Source organism: Astatotilapia calliptera, chromosome 16 (assembly GCF_900246225.1).
Source record: "Astatotilapia calliptera chromosome 16, fAstCal1.2, whole genome shotgun sequence".
NCBI classification, from domain to species: Eukaryota; Metazoa; Chordata; class Actinopteri; order Cichliformes; family Cichlidae; genus Astatotilapia; species Astatotilapia calliptera.
Genome location: NC_039317.1, coordinates 6073048 through 6086384, shown reverse-complemented (window position 1 = coordinate 6086384; position 13337 = coordinate 6073048). Strand labels below are relative to the sequence as shown.

Here is a 13337-nt window from a genome sequence, read left to right as displayed (position 1 = left end):
ATGTATTCATTATTGTATTACTTTTCTTGTGTATAAATAAAGACAAGTGCAAGAACAGAGCGCTGATTACAGGGCCCCCACTCACGTGTGAGCGCTCTGTGACCACCCTTGCAAGTAAAATCTGCAGCGTGTGTGTGTCTTCACTCTTAGACTCAGCTGAAGAAGTGTCTTTTAGAATAAATCTCTTGACAGAATGGAATCGTCTGGAGTGTTCTTATTAATTAACAATAAACTTAGTATATGTATATGTACTCCTAAATTTGATGAAAGTGATAAAAAATAGATAGCTCTGTCTCTCTTTATTCTGACATTTAACTAATTCAAAAGATATTTCAATATTTATTTATCCAAAACAAAACAAGTTTACTCTAAATTGATGTTGTACAGTAAAAAAAATGCTCTTGTGTTTTCCATAAAGTGTATGTAAATATCTGGTTTAAACTGTAAATATACTGCTGTGTATTGAAATTCCTCTTGTTTTGCATAGAAATATAGTGAACAACATACAAAGCATAATGTATAAAATAACATCTACCTGAGTGTTTTCTTTGAAAGAAGCCCCTTATGTCCATTCTTGTATATCAGTACATTACTGAAACCGATTTATTTAGCTGTGGAGGGTAACAACTGAAAATATGAAATAAACAGACATGTAAGCTAAGACTCTCTACGGAAACAGCATTGTTGTTGTTCGGCTTTTCATTTCGCCATTTGTTGATTAACTTGAAGAACAAGTAACGTAATATGGGTAATCAGTTTGATATCAATCTTTCATGATACACCGTCATATTTACATTATTTGTACAGTATGAATGATTTGCTTTGGTACCTGGTCAAACTTCAGTTCTCCTCTGTCTGCCTGTCTCCACTTCTCCAACAGCAAACTCGCAGGCAGCAGCTCCCCTCGCTCAGTCACTTAGCGTCTGAGCTCGGATCATACCAATATTAGGGGGGATTTACGCACAGTCGTAAATTCCCAGTGTGCAGCTTATCCGGGGGAACACCAAGGTGTTCCCAGAGAAGCCCATAATCTCTCCAGCGTGTCCTGGGTCTGCCCCAGGGCCTCCTCCCAGTGGGACATGCCTGGAACACCTCACCCAGGAGGCGCCCAGGGGGCATCCTTGTCAGATGTCCGAACCACTTCAGCTGGCTCCTTTCGATGTGGAGCAGCAGCGGCTCTACTCTGAGCTCCTCCCGGATGGCCGAACTTCTCACCCTATCTCCAAGGGAGAGGCCCGCCACCCTTCGGAGGAACCTCATTTCTGCCGCTTGTATCCGCGATCTCGTTCTTTCGGTCACTACCCACAGCTTGTGGCCATAGCTGACGGTAGGGACGTAGATCGACCGGTAAATTGAGCGCTTTGAGTACTCCATAGAAAAGCGCTATATAAGAATCAGTCCATTTAAATTGAGAGCTTCGCTTTTACACTCAGCTCCCTCTTCACCACGACGGACCGGTGCAGCGTCTGCATTACTGCAGCTGCAGCCCCAATCCGTCTGTCGATCTCCGGCTCCCTTCTCCCATCACTCGCGAACAAGACCCCGAGATACTTGAACTCCTCCACTTGGGGCAGGAACTCATCCCCGACCCGGAGTGGGCACTCCACCCTTTTCCGACTGAGAACCATGGCCTCAGATTTGGAGGTGCTGATCCTCATTCCCGCTGCTTCACACTTGGCTGCAAACCTCTCCAGTGCGAGCTGGAGGCCCTCACCCGATGAAGCCAACAGAACCACATCATCCGCAAAAATCAGATATGAGATTCTGAGGCCACCAAAGCGAAAGCCCTCCGCCACTTGGCTGCACCTAGAAATCCTGTCCATAAAAATTATGAACAGAACCGGAGACAAAGGGCAGCACTGGCGGAGCCCATCACCCACCGGGAACGAGTCCGACTTATTGCTGGCAATGCGAACCAAGTTCTTGCAACGGTTGTATAGGGATCGAATGGCCCGTAGCAATGGGCCAGACACCCCTTACTCCCGCAACACCTCCCACAGGACACCCTGAGGGACACGGTCGAATGCCTTCTCCAAGTCCACAAAACACATGTAGACTGGTTGGGCAAACTCCCATGCACCCTCAAGTATCCTCAAGAGGATAAAGAGCTGGTCCAGTGTTCCGCGACCAGGACGAAAACCGCATTGTTCCTCCTGTATCCGAGGTTCGACAAGCGGACGAACTCCCCTTTCCAGCACCCTGGCATAGACTTTCCCAGGGAGGCTGAGGAGTGTGATCCCCCTGTAGTTGGGACACACCCTCCGGTCCCCCTTCTTAAAGATGGGGACCATCACCCCGGTCTGGACGTTCCCAGCACACCCTCACTACGCGTTTAGGTGCATATATATTGTGTGTAGTTTTTGTTTTATACAGTTGTCAGCCAGGCATCTACTGTAACTATGAAAAAATTACACTCCAAAAGACCCCGGGCTTCTGAAAAAACAACCCGGGCTTAAGCCCAGTAAGCCACCCCCCCCCCCCCCCCCACTCCGCCACTGGTGTACAACCATTGGAGACGTGAACAGGACAGACGGAACAATTGACGTGTGTGGACTTTATACCAGTTTTGATTTTGTTTTTGATAGGCCATGTAAAACCAGAGTCATGATAAAAATATATGCAATGTTTGATTTTCTTCCTGAATACTATCGTTGTTTATATTTACTGCGGGAAGAAACGGTAAAAACGAAAGCACTCTCTGCCTGTGAGCAAAAACAACCAACAATGACACGGAACCCGCCGTATTAGTCAGAGGTCCCTTTACTACGGTTCGGAGCCGCAGACCTTCAGTAATAGTAATAAATCACACAGCAATAGTACATTCACGTAGTTGTAAAAAGCATGATAATATATTAAGTAATTCAAAGTATTCAGAATATGTTACTGTCATTGAGTAACATAACGGAATACGTTACAGAACAGAATATGGGGCATATATTCTGTAATCTGTAATGGAATACATTTTAAAAGTAACCTTCCCAAAACTGTGTGTGTGTGTGTACATATATATATATATATATATATATATATATATATATATATATATATATATATATATATTGGACTGGTGAGTGTCAGCACCACAGTCCAGGATGAGACAGCGAACATCCAAGAATACATTGGGAAGATGGCCCCAGGCAGCAGAAACCCTAGAAAGAGGAGGAAGACGAGGAACCATCATGGAAGGACAGGCCCCTGCACGGTATGTACCACCGGCAGATAGAGGAGGTGGCTGATATCCAGAAATCCTACCAGTGGCTGGACAAAGCTGGACTGAAAGACAGCACAGAGGCACTAATCATGGCAGCACAAGAACAAGCTCTGAGCACAAGATCCATAGAGGCTGGGGTCTATCACACCAGGCAAGACCCCAGGTGCAGGCTGTGTAAAGATGCCCCAGAGACAATCCAGCACATAACAACAGGGTGCAAGATGCTAGCAGGCAAGGCATACATGGAACGCCATAACCAAGTGGCCGGCATAGTGTACAGCAACATCTGTGCCGAGTATAACCTGGAAGTCCCGAGGTCAAAATGGGAGATGCCCCCAAGGGTGGTGGAGAATGACCGAGCTAAGATCCTGTGGGACTTCCAGATACAGACAGACAAAATGGTGGTGGCTAACCAACCGGACATAGTGGTGGTAGATAAACAGAAGAAGAAGGCCGTAGTGATCGATGTAGCGGTTCCGAATGACAGCAATATCAGGAAGAAGGAACACGAGAAGCTGGAGAAATACCAAGGGCTCAGAAAAGAGCTCGAGAGGATGTGGAGGGTGAAGGTAACGGTGGTCCCCGTGGTAATCGGAGCACTAGGTGTGGTGACTCCCAAGCTAGGCAAGTGGCTCCAGCAGATCCTGGGAATAACATCGGAGATCTCTGTCCAGAAGAGCGCAGTCCTGGGAACAGCTAAGATACTGCGCAGGACCCTCAAGCTCCCAGGCCTCTGGTAGAGGACCTGAGCTTGAAGGATAAACCGCCCGCAGGGGCGTGCTGGGTGTGTATATATACAGTATATATTAGGAGTGCAACGATATTCGTATCGATATTGAACCGTTCGATACAGTGCTTTCGGTTCGGTACGCATATGTATCGAACAATACAAAATTTTTTATTTATTTTATCAACTTTCCTTCTGATGATGCTGTCTGTGTTGAGCGCTCAGTGGATCTGCGCTCGACAGTGCAGCCTAGGCGGAGTAGTCAAACGCAGATTCACTGAGCGCAGGGCAACCTAGCGAGACAGAAGTTAAGCTCTCGTTGCAACATGGCAAATTGAACCTCCCCCACCCTCATTCAGATGTGGCGTTTGGCACTATTTTGGTTTTCATGTGACGTATGACCCTGAAGGTAAGCGCGTCATAGACTAAAGTAAAACAGTATGTTGGATGTGCCTCAATTACATGGGTGGGAGCTAGTGTGTTAGCACAGTTAGCTCGTTAACGTGTTGGCCGTCCAGCCCCATGCACGGGGCGATCCGCGATAGCTCGTTAACGGAGATTTGCCGTGTTGTGGTGGTAACGTCATTTCAACGAGATTTACGCTGACAGCACTAGTGGGAACACAACGAATATGACTGTGTGGTGGATCATAAATTTGATTAGTTTTGAAGTTGTACATCTCTGTTCCTTATATTTCATGTCATGCCCTTATTAATGTTTTATTTGTTGCTTTGACTGTTTTCGAATAGAATATGCAGTGGGAATATAGAGGGAGATAAGTAGTGAAAGTTTTGCCTGGGTTGATTGTGCGTCGATCCATTGTTAATGCCTCAGGGCTCCAGTAGGTGGGTTCACGCGCTTCCTCCTTCACTCAATATAGACGAGTGAGAGTGAGAGCTGCGTGTCTGTGCCGTTCTTTCACCTCTCCTCACTATTTCCCCTGTTTAAGGTAACTGTCATGCACAAATCTGTATAAATGTGTGTTACTGTTGATTATTACATTGTTATCATTGTTCATTGTAGCGGAAGATGTGAATTGCAGGCTATTTTGCTGAGAAGTTCCAGTTAATCTCTGTTGCTGTGTATGCTAGTTTTCGCTATTACTCCGCCATATTGTGTGAAGATTTTTCTGTTACTATCTGTATAAGTTAACTACTGGAAGACATGCAGTACTTAAAGTATTATTTCATTGCTGTGGAAAGTTAGTGACTGTGTCAGCTAACATGTGCTAGTTAAAAAGATGTTTTTGTCTAATGCTACAGTTCATGTTATCTAAAGTATTCTAATGCAGCGAACAATAGTGACTTAGTTTGGATACAGTTGTCCTGAGACTGAGTGCATCCATAAGAACATTGTTTTAGTTGTATTGCTTCTGAAACTCAATACAGACGAGTGAGAGTGAGAGCTGCGTGTCTGTGCTGTTCTTTCACCTCTCCTCACTATTTCCCCTGTTTAAGGGCACAACAACTGCACATTTACGCTGACATCATCTTAGTGCAAAGACAAGTGGAAGCAGACAAAAACAAAAAGTACGCATGCTACAAACTTTACCCGAGTCATTTAGACAGCTGTTAGCACAGGATTGTCCTTATGGGGACCTGATATGTTTAATACGCTGCTGAGAATATAGCCCAGAAGAAGCGTATAGTATAGCTTTTATTTTGGAAAGAGCCATTTCTCTGTATTAAACTCTCTTTTCCAAAGATGAGGGATTCCTCAATCAGATACAGGGCTAGCCCGACGTCCCGGGGCTAGCGATTTTTCCAGTCGGGCTACCAAAATCTATCTCTGCCCTGCCCGTCGGCCTATCGTAGGAAGGAAAAATATATGTCAATGCTTTTGCATTCTTTCGGAAATGTAGCTGGGTAATTATGTCATTGGCAACGGTGAGCCACTGTCAATATGTGACATATTGAAATTGCGTTTGAATTGGCGCTTGTTTTTTGCTTTCACTTTGCAATCGCGCGAACTGTGTATAGAGAGCGACAGCACTGATTGGTGAGTGATGATAATTTGCGCACCAATTCCTCTGACATCGTCTTATCAATCGTTAGCTTACTATGCAAACATGACAAGTGAAATCTCCCGCAGCAAGCTTAAACATGTGAGAGAATCGCTGATCGTTATGTGAGTGCGTGTGTAGAAGCAGCAGGATATATATTTTAGTTCTGCTCAGCCAAATAAGACAGGTCAGGGTGAAGAAGCGACAGCCAAAGAAAAGCTTACCACAAAATGGAGAAGTTATGACAAATCAGACTATAAGGCAAAAAGAAAGTGCAGCTTTATGGTTTCATGGACAAAAGAATTTCTGTGGCTGCAATATGACGAGCTAAATAACCAGGGCTGCACATAAGTGGTCTGCAGGTGCGCATTCGCTGTCAAAATAAAAAACGCGCACAAGATAAGAAGTTGCAACGCGTGTTTGCGTACATAAGATTTTCAGGAGGAGGACAGACATTTGTTTAGAACTCTTAAAGATGTCGAAGAAGCTCCTTTAAGCAATTACTGTGATGTTCCTCCACCTCCAAAGAAATGACAGGAGTCCGAACCACAAAAGAAGCACGTATTCTCGGAAAAGTAGTTGCAGGAGGTGACCTGGCTTCAAACAAACGATGAACGCACAGAGATGTGGTGCAGAATGTGCCGTGAAAATTTAATAAATGACAAATTAAAAAGGCATGAATATTTTTTTTGTATCGAAAAAATATCGAACCGTGACACCAAAGTATCGAACCGAACCGAACCGTGAATTTTGTGTATCGTTGCACCCCTAATATATATATATACATATACCGTATTTTCACGACCATAAGACGCACTGTACTAAAAGGCGCAGTCTCAGTTATGTGTGCCATTACTGTATTTAACACACACATAAGGCGCACTGGACTATAGGGCGCATACAAGTACCGTATGCGTATTTAAAAATAAAGCGGGAGCAAACTTGAGTTCGGTACCTTACTCACATTTCTATTACCGGTAATCGTCATCATCAACAACACACAAGCATACAAGTGTGCGTATTTAAAAATAAAGCAGGAGCAAAACAAAGTTTGGTACTCACATTTTTATCATCAATCAAACCCATCGAAGTCCTCATCTTCTGTGTCTGAATTGAACAGCTGCGCTAAATCTCCATCAAACATGCCAAGTTCACTTTCTTCACTGTCAGAGTCACTTTCCGTGCCGTGCGGCTCCTCGGAAATGATGCCGGCTTTTGCCCAGCGGTTGGAGTTCCTTTGTCAGGCCTCCCGGAATGACAGCAAGCTCACAGTTCATTTGTTTCACTAGTTTTTTCACATCGGCTGTGAGATGGGCACGCATAGAGTCACAGATTAAGAGCGATGGTGATGCGTGGAAAAAACCACCTGGTCTCCTTACATACACCTCCCTCAGCCACTCTTTCATCATTTCCTCATCCATCCAGCCCTTTTCATTTGCCTTAATGATGATTCCTGCTGGAAACTTCTCTTTAGGCAAAGTCTTTCGCTTAAAAATCACCATAGGCGGCAGTTTCTGTCCATTAGCATGGCAGCCAAGCACAACAGTAAAAGAAGACTTTTCATACCCCGTTGTGCGTATTGCTACCGTGCTGGTCCCCTTCTTCTCCACAGTGTGACTCACCGGGATGTCAAAAGTGAGCGGGACCTCGTCCATGTTTGTGATGTGGCTGGGCTGGATGTTTTTGTTGCCGATGTGTTTGCTGCAGTAGGAGCGGAAGATGGCCAGCTTTTCCTTATAATCCGCTGGAAGTTGCTGCCCTACCGTAGTCCTGGTCCGGATGGAAAAATGGCACCGTTTCATAAAACGAAAGCACCAAGATGGACCTCCTTGGAAATGTTCAATGTTCATCTCTTCAGCTAGTGAAACTGCTTTTAGCCGAATGGTGACCGTCGAAACGCTTCTCCCACTCGTTCTTTGCTCGATGATCCACCGCTCGAGTCTTTCCTCCAACTCGGGCCACCTCGCCTTATGTCCGCGGAAACTCAGCTGCGTTTTCTTGACCTGCCGGAGCTTGTTTTCTAGCTTCCTCCATTTGCGAACCATCGATTCGTTAATCTTAAATTCTCTCGCGGCTGCTCGATTTCCATGTTCCTCCGCATAGCTGATGGCCTTCAGTTTAAACTGTGCTTCATAAGCGTGTCTCTTTGCCATTTTCAGCGTTGTTAAAACAACGATGTTCCACATAATGCACATATGTGTGATTGTCCGGTATATAGGATCAACGCCCACACTTCACCCTTTAGCGTTCTCATGGTGTTCTCTACTACGTCCTCCTTACAACACACAGGGCGCACTGCGCTATAGGGCGCGCCGTACTTTTTGAAGAAAATCTAAGACTTTTAAGTGCGCCTTATGGTCGTGAAAATACGGTAAGTTGTGTTTTGAAAATTAGAGTTCAAGTTATTTTTACTTCCAATCCGATTGTTCAGTCTGACATCACTAGCTGTGTCTGGGTCTAAACTCCGCTGCAGGTCCACATACAGTATCAAACGATCACTGTGGCATTACTGAGAGTTGAAAAACTGTCTAAAGTCTTTCATCTTTAATAAAATGATCAGCGTTCTGCTCTACCAGGTGTAACAATTGAGTTTAACTTCCAGGCATCCATGAAAACGGAATTTATGACATTTAACGGAGTTAGAAGTTGGCGGGGGAGTTAGCTCGCTAGCTTCTATCTAAATGCAATATAGCATGTCCTGACTGCGGGGTTTTGGAAACAAATTAAAACGTACAGCTCTGCTATCACTTCCAGCATAAATGAAGACAGAAAACTAAACAGCAGTGACGTTTGTAGGGTTACTGAAGTTGGGCTAGCTGGTATATAATGATGTGCTACGTGACCGCTAGCGACACAGCTATGTTAGCATAATATAAACAAGCTAACTTTTTTTCCACTCGATAAAAGTTAACGTGAGTGTTCTCGGTGGTCAGAAACAAATGTAATCGCATGGCAGGATGCTTTAAAAGGACCAAACTTCAGCCAGGAGAACAACTGAGATATTCCATCCACAATACGAGGTTAGTCATTCATATACTGCTGCATGGGCTGGGCTGTAGTTACATCCTAAGGTTTTAAAAACTGAGCTTAAATAAATGATTAGTGGTAATAAAAGCCGAGGGAGGTCAACAGGGATCACTGACTGTTTTAGGAGCTTTTTGAGATCAAATAGAAGAAAATACATAACATTAAACATGTTAACAACACAAAAGCCATATTAAATGCAGACTACTTTAGACCCGGAAGTAGGATTCGTCGCGTCATCACTGAACAACCGGATAGTGTTAACATACTGCAAATTAGAGGGAACATTGATATAAACATAGCACAGAAAGTAAGGAAATGTGTGTTTCATTAGTTATGTGTAACCAGTATGTAACAAAATATATAAACAATGGGCAAATCAGAAGATTTCAGGAACGACAGGAGCCCAGAGGATGGGTAACCACAATGAAAACACAACTGCAAATGATGAAGCAATAGTTCAACTGTATTTGAAATTTGTGCACTGTATTGCATTTACAATAACAACCAAAATTGTGTGTGCGCGCACAGATACCCAAAATAAAAAAGAAAAGAATGTTAGACCCGGGTCTTTTAAAGTGTCAATAGGATCCAGATCAGGCCTGTTTGGTGATCTGGTGAGTTATTGGTGTGAGTTCAGTCCACGATCGATGTATGGTTTGCACTGTTTTGTCCTACCACAGTTCAGGCAACCAGACTTCAAGATTCAATTCCAAATGGGCTGTGGCTCGCCATCCATTGCAATGGAAAATTATTCCTCTTCTGCGGATTTCCACAAAGTCTGTAATCCAAAGTTCTCCGGGGAGTCTCGGCTCCTTTCTCCAACTCAAAAAACCTGACCTAAGAGTGAGGTCAGAATTACTTCAAATGAACATGGTTCACACTTAACTAACACTTCTGTTTAAAGTATAAATCATGAACAAAATGTGTTTCAATTTCTAATGTTGTACAACTAATCAAATTCTAAATGTTTTCATTACATGGCAATGTAGCTATCACCAATCATTAAAGCAATTCACACTGCTCATTAAAAGCAGCAAACTCAATATACTCTGCTCACTGTCAAGTAACAACAGTGATGAATAAAAGTAACACAATAAAACATTTCAATACAACAGATAGACATACTGTTTTTTCCTTAACCTAACAACAGCTAATAAGTTCTCAACTAACGCTTAACAACGGGCGTGAGCGTTTAGCACACTCGCTAGCTACTAGCACACTTGCTAGCTACTTGCATAGTACCGTCACCATTAGCGTTTGTTTTTTGAAGCGAACAACATTAACATTTCAGGATGCCGATCAGCGGCTATAACAGTTTCGTTACTCACCAGTGCAAAGCACTTCGTATTCATAAAACTAGCTTCGGCTATCCAAATCTGGCGGCTAATCAAGCAGACACCAACAGCTTCGCTGTTTCAACAGCTACCACGTTTTCCCCACAGGTACAGCTATGGCGCGTGTGGTCTAAGCAGCCTTAGCAGCGCAACCAAACATGAAAAACAAGGCGGGACAAACAATCCCATTGGTTGGACTGCATTTGTATCCAGGTCAAAAAATAACCTTTGAGAAACAAAAATAAATAAATAACACAAATAATGCAATTCCATACAAAATAATTTGGATTTTTTCTTTAGAGTCTCTCTCCAATCATGAGTGTTTTTAACTGAACAGAATAAAACACCTTTAATAATAATTACAATAAACAGTCTCTAATTCCATCTGTTTGCCACTGGGCTACATATGCTTGAAAGAAGCTTTAGAAAGCCTATTTATTTACCCTTAAATAATGCTACACTTGTAAGGAAACACATTTGTTGGTTAAACAACAGAGTTCAATATGTGGGTTATGTTTAGGGATTGAACCGAGGGGTCAATATAATTTTTTTCTTTGTTGGTACTATTTTACAGGCGCCCTGAAGGGCTGCTGCTCACCATCACAGCAACCCATTCTTCATTTTCATTACTGACGCTGGATTCCCCAATCAAATCTCAGTCGGCCCTGTCTTCCTTGTGTACTCATGCAACTTGTAGAACAGTTGCATGAGTAACTGTTCTACAAGTTGAGGTTCCTGCCCCAAGTGGAACAAGTGTCACCTCCTCACCTGTCTACAGTCAACCAGCAGTATTTAGGACAAGCATCTACAACTATTCTTCACCAGATGGTCTATAAACCTATGTTAGAACTGCACGGCCTTTCCTTCTTATGCTTACCTCAGTTCCCCAGGGAAGCCTTTCTCTTATCTGCCAAGCAAGACATCACTTACTCGGGTCATTCTCAATCCCTGTAGCCTCTGTTTCCTTCCCCTAACCACGCTGTTCCTCTGTTTCAGACCCTCCACGCTCGAGACCCCTGCACTCCCCTGTACACTCCTTTAGTATTGTTATCTATTCCTGTGTTTTTCAATGGTTTGTGTTAAATCTGGTTGTTGCTGTCTGTGATTGTATCTGTGTTTGGGTCCACATTTTACGTCCTGGCCTCTCCTTGACACATATTGTCAGCGAGGGTCCTTCCTTGACAATATGTGTGTGACACTCTTACAGCAAAACAGTTACTTGGTCTACTTGTACTGAACCAAAGAGGTCGATCATCACAGGATTAAATGACTACAGGCCTATCACCCTGATGTCTTTGGCAATGAAAAGCTTTGAAAGACTGGTGGAGAGCCACTGGTGGAACACCTGCAGTTTGCTTACCAGGGAACCAGGTCAGTCGAAGATAAATCCTGCATCACTTTAAAAAACCGGGGACATATTCCAAGATCCTGTTTGTGGACTAGAGCTCATTCCACACACAGACCATCAGCACCGGCCTCCCCCAGGGGTGTGTTGTCTCCCCACTGCTCTTCTCCCTCTACGCTTATGATTGCCTCCCAAAAGACTGTTGTTGAAAATTGGTGCATTAAATAAACAAAGTCACGCTACTGGAGTTGTATTTTGAACAGTTTATTCAAGGAAGGAATTCAGTCAGCAAAAGGCAGTGATTGTGTTGACCTTTGAAATTCACCCAAACAAAGGAACCAGTCCCTACTTATATAGACTCCTCACCTCATCTTTTTTAACTTGTTGTCACACCGAAAACTGGTCAACCTCCAGGTGAAGCACAGTTGAATAGGATATATGGAACAGACAGGTTAAACAAAAACTTAATTGTTCAGAGGAAGGAAGTAGGACATTGCTTCAATTAAGAAGATCCTGCATACCTGCCCTTCTGCATTTGCAGGTGTAAAACAAAAATATAGGCACTAGACCAAGAAAGCTATATCTTAGTATATAACAAAATAATCTTTAACGTTCTCTCCTTTTGATTCTAAAGAACCATATATAGAGTATAAAAATCATTATACATAAGACTCTCATAAACTCATAATTAAACCACATTATATGTTATAAAACATGGAGCCAAAGGATCTAGCTTAGGGGAGAAGTAGGCCACGAGTCTGGTGGAGTCAGTGAAGCCCACAGTGACTGGCCCACAGTGAGTGGGGCCTGCAAGGCAACTTTCATGTGAATGAATGTTTATTTAGCTTTAAAAATCCAGAGAAAAACATGAGTAACATGACATGAGCCTTTAGTAAGCTCACACATTTCATGTGACTGCAAAATTAGAGTGGCCTCTCCAGGTCAGGGACAAGCTGCTGCCCCAAGTAGATGAGTTCATGTAGCTCGGGGTCTTGTTCACAAGTGAGGAGTGGGAGATTGATAGATTGATTGGCTCTGCAGTGATGTGGACATTGTAATTGTCCATTATGGTGACATGACAGCTGAGCATAAAAGCTGTAAAATTACAATAAGAACACATCCTCAAAAATGACGTAATTTGGTTCTTAGTGAATGGTTTTGATTTGAAGGGTTTACTGATGGCACGACCATAGCTGAACTGGCCATCGGGCATACCGGGCATATGCCTGATGGCCGATGGGGATTTTTCGTTTTTATGGGCCGATGTTTTTTTTTTTTTTTTTAGTCACGGTATAAACAATGAAAGATGGTGGTTTGGCCAGGTGCTGGCAGATGTGTAAAAATAACTCAGTTGTTTGGTGGTGGCTATGGCGGAGCTTCCACAGAGGCCAGCAGGTGGATGAGGGAAAGGGGAGACAGGAGGAGGGGAGACAGGAGGAGGAGAGACCCGAGGCGAACTTCAGGTAAGAAGTTATAACCTGCGGTCTTTCTGGATCAGATATAAATCAAGTTTAGGTGGAGTTTATTTTCATTGTGCTGACTTTTTAAAGTCAGTTATAATAACTCGTACTGTATACTAGCTAGAATGATGGAGTTTCTATACAGTTGGGTGGGTGCTATGATGTTACTGATAGTCAACTTTATTTTATTCATAAGTGTTACGTCCCCCCCGAAGGGGTCTAGGCATACGA

The 13337-nt window shown here is 43.5% G+C and overlaps 1 protein-coding gene across 2 annotated transcripts in view; it reads right to left on the bottom strand.

The window, feature by feature from the left end:
- LOC113007434 (syncytin-A-like) overlaps positions 1 to 13337 on the bottom strand; it is a 445664-nt gene that overhangs the window by 256163 nt on the left and 176164 nt on the right. The gene's annotated exons all lie outside the window — the stretch shown is intronic.